Here is a 4,446-nt window from a genome sequence, read left to right on the forward strand (position 1 = left end):
TCTAGAAATACTAAAATTCGTGAGGGAACTTCATAAGGGTTGCACACTCAATCAGAAGAATTATACACTTAATAAACATACTGGTAATAATGTATGATAATCACTTTTCCTGAAGAAAATGTGAGTGATATTAGGCTGTTCAGAAAGCACCATCACGATTGGCTGGCTGCCAGGGTGTTGCTATGCAGTTGGTGATGTGGTGCTTTTTTATTTTATTGTGCTGCTGTTCCAAGCTGAATTGAGAATGGCTTTTAAATTTCATTTCAACAGAGTGCTGCATTAATGATGTATTTTTTTAGGCCAAACCAAATGTTCGCATCACCCCGGATTCCTTGACAAAAACCCAATCATTGGCTTTTGGATGGCAGGAAACGAGCTGTGACCAACAAATGTTTGATACTTACAAATTTTGTTCATCATGATAATCTTGAGAAATGACCACAACTTGAACTGAATTCTGAAATACAATCAGTAGAAGTAAAAAGCTAAACATAGGCTATAAATGAACTAAACCACAGTCGTATGATGTCCCCACCATTAAGCTTTCAACAACTCATTCAGCCTTACATTTTCCTTTAAAATTTGAGTCAGATTAGTTTGAAAGAGCGCGAGTATGAACACAACAAGGCTGTGAAAGCAGACTAGCAAGTAGATGAGTTTACCTGTTTGGTGTCATGACGTTTAATGTTTCCAACAGCCTCTGTAGTCGTTAGACTTTTGTTAGCAACTGCCAAAACAAGTAAAAGCTGAATAAAATGTGAAATGAAAACATATTGAGCCTGTGTTAAACACACACATCATTTTAGGCATTTAACCAAAAAACTAATTCAAAAAAACTCAGGACAATTAAACCAAACAGTCATCCCTGCAGCACTCTATTCTTGAATTTGAATTGAGGTGGAATTTTTTTTTTTAGAATTTGAATGTAAGGTAGTAATTCATATGACTGTCAATTTTAACTATAAAGGCTAAGCTTGTCAAGACCGATTTTGCATATTGGCTTCACAAAGTCTTGAAATTCTGATTCAACTTCCCGAGACTCATGACCAATTTAATTCAAATTCCAACTCTGCACTGGTTGCTATGTGGTTGCTAGGGTGCTCTGGGTGGTTGTAATAAGAGGCCACCTTCAATTCTCTATGATATTCAGGTCTCTAGACACAGATTATATTTCTTTGTTAATGTAAGTCTACGGGATTTCTGTGCTTGTGTTGAGTGTTAGATTTTGTTTTATTACAAGAATCTCGAGTCTCAAATTACTTGAAAATTGCTCTACAACCAGCTGTCATGAGGTCTGCACCATACCGGGCGATCAGACACCTTTCACAAAAACACACAGCTCTTGGACTGCAGCTCTCACTCTAATCTAAAGGAAAAAAGGGTTTGTATTTAGGATCACGTCTGGGAGTTTATCTTTAGCGAATACAGATCTGTGGACCGACACGTCTAAGAGGGGTTTCAAAATTCTGAGCACACAAGAGTTTATCATCTTAAGCCATGTATGCGTAGAATAACTGCCCCAATTATCCCCAAGTTATTAATTTGTACTCCATAAACTGCACTGCGACAGCCTCCCCAGCTACATTCTGCATGTTTAAAGGATGCATTTGAATTTTAGTCACTTTTTTTCCCTTTATTCGTTTTGCCGCGGGGTGTAGATGGCCTCCGCTATACCTCCTGCTAGGTGCATGTAGCTTATTTTGTGTTTTTGCACCACTGTAATGCTAAAAACAAACAGTGGATGAAAAATAGTGCATAATTCGTTTTATTTACATCATCTGATCGATGCACCCCGAACTCCCAGCACCCATGGGGTCACATCAGTCTGCCTCAAATTGACCAAACTATCCTGTTAAGTGATTGAGATCCTTCAATTAGATGTCTAGTCTTTGGGCTGAGTCACAGAACAGATAGGATGATTTAAGCATGATGTTTTGTATTATTGTAGATGCAGATGTGGTGTTAAAGAAATATTCCATGCAAAAAAAACAAACAAAAACAAACTATCATTTACTCACCTTCATTCCATTCAGTATGATTTTGTTTCATTTGTGGAACACAAAAGAAGATGGTTTGAAGACTGTTCAAATAGAACCATACATGCATTCTAAAGGGCTGTTCACACCATGAATGATAGCTGTAAAGAATAATGTTTTTTTTTTTTTTTATATATCAGCATCCACACCAACATACTATAACATTCTGTTCATTATAAGTGTGCACTCGAGTTTTGTCGTTTGTCATATTAAATACTAGAGCTCTATAAAATAGGATAGATTATGAATTTTTTTTCATTAGCTGATATCGATACCAATGATATCATTCCTCTGTGCCATTATGATTACAGTTTGCTATTATATTTAGAACGATTGTTAAAGCTATATTTTCATCGTTATGTTCCTTGGTCTACCTTAAGAGTAATTCAAATAACGCTGTGCGTCTTCTAAGCAAGACTTATTGCGATAAAAATCTCAACATTTGAGTTGTTATTCACTGAAAATCTTTTCGTCAGCCATAGTTCAATTTAAATTAACACATTTTATGACAAAACATCAATAGTGTCTGGAATCATTGTTAAGCAAATGCAAATGTGATTTTCTGTTAATAACGACTTAAATTTAATGTTTATAACAAAAATATTGTACAGCTTCATAACAGTCATATGCAATACTTGCCATATTTTTAGGCAGCTACCATAGACACACTGAGACAGAAACATTACATTATATTAAAACATTATGTAAATCTTGTATTAATGTATATAATGTATGTTAACATTTTTTATTTTTATTTTAAGTTTTTAAAAAGTTGTCAAGTTAAAAAGTTACAAAACCTACATTTTGCATTCTGTTCAATACCTTTACACTCTGAAATGCAAGAACACATAGTATTGGTGCTTTTTTTTCTCGTTTTGGAAACAAAAAATCATCAATCATCAGTCTCTGCATTCAGGAAGATGTGGCATTTTCTTTTAAACAATTAGACAATGATTGTCCTTTCCTATAATGAATCTGTTATTAATCTTCACTCCACGCAGCAGATTCTCAAGAATCTCGACTGGAGCTAAAGCATTCCAGTTTAAACTGCCTCCATTGTTTCGCCTGGGAATGAAACCATTTGTAATGATGACACAAGTAATTTATGGGAAAGTAATTTTTAATGCATTTATAGCTTATGAGCTCTGAGTATATAATTTTCTCCTTTTAAAAGCCCTCGCTGCTTATGAAGTCACCATTCATTCTCTAAACTGCAGCGGTAATTGCGGCAGTGGGTTCTTTGAAGGAAAAAGACAGCTCCGTTTTCCACACCTTACCTGAGCGAATGGCGATTGGTGGACACGTGACGTACCGCAATTTGTTGGGCATTCTGACGGAGCAGGTCTTTATCCCTGTAGTTACATTTTCATTTCTACAGAGTTGAACTAGAGTCCAGTCGCCGTTCTATATTCAAAGGAGACGTGTGGGTATCGAGCTTTATTTTGAGGGTTATTGCATCCTGCTTACCGACGGTTCTCAGTGAGTCTGTTGTCTTTTTCTGATTGCTCTGCCTCTGACAATGAGAGCCCGAGTATACTCACGCTGAGAAAATACATCTCAGTCCAAAATATCAAACAAAGCCAGACCAGGCCTTTTCTCGGTTGCCAGCCGATCCACTTTTCCTCTCGATTTAGCGCCACAAAAGCCATCCTGATCATCCCAGTGTTCTGGCAAGTAAAACAAGAAAAAAAGGAAAAAACATTTTTACATGCTTCAGTTACAAACATTTTTGTAACTGGAAACTGGAACAAAATAACAAAAACTAAACGAAACAAGTAAAATAGAAAAAAATATATAATGGTTCAAATAGTGGTTGAAGAAAATAACCAAAATAGATGGTCACTTTTTGTCTCAGTTTCCCACTAAAACATCACGAAAGGAACAAGGAAAAGGGTGACTTTTCAAATAATTATTATTATGTATTTATTTATTTATTTATTTTAATTAGGGATGCACCAATACCGATACTGGTATCGGGCCCGATACTGAGCTCCTGTACTCGTACTCGTTAAAATGCCCTGATACCAAACGCCGATACCACACAGCATGTGATAAGCGCCATATTCAGACAAAGAAACACCCACAACAGAACAACAGACAGCAGAATGGAGTTAAGGATGTCTACTACGAAGTATATGTATGCAATGAATATAACGTTAAACATTCAGTATTAACGCCTAAGTACCGAAAATAAAAGTATCGGTATCGGGCGAGTACTGGAAAACGTGTTATCGGTGCATCCCTAATTTGAATTAAACAACAACAAAAAAGCATTTTGGTAGATTTATTCTTTAGATGACATATCATCTATAAAATATAGAGAAAATACATTTTATACGCCATTTTTAGAAATATTTTAAGTGAAACGGCATTAATAACCTTTTTTTTTTTTTTTTTTTGTGATTTTTGG

At 35.6% G+C, this 4,446-nt stretch overlaps 1 long non-coding RNA gene across 1 annotated transcript in view; it reads right to left on the minus strand.

Annotated features, from left to right (window-relative positions):
• Positions 1 to 3,223: 3,223 nt before the first annotated feature.
• Positions 3,224 to 4,446, minus strand: part of LOC107653565 (uncharacterized) — a 5,153-nt gene continuing 3,930 nt past the window's right edge. The window contains exon 3 of the long non-coding RNA XR_001630238.1: positions 3,224 to 3,703. This is a non-coding gene — a long non-coding RNA (uncharacterized LOC107653565). The remainder of the gene's footprint in view (positions 3,704 to 4,446) is intronic.

Source organism: Sinocyclocheilus anshuiensis, unplaced genomic scaffold (genome assembly GCF_001515605.1).
Source record: "Sinocyclocheilus anshuiensis isolate Anshui unplaced genomic scaffold, SAMN03320099.WGS_v1.1 scaffold1079, whole genome shotgun sequence".
Taxonomy (NCBI): Eukaryota; Metazoa; Chordata; class Actinopteri; order Cypriniformes; family Cyprinidae; genus Sinocyclocheilus; species Sinocyclocheilus anshuiensis.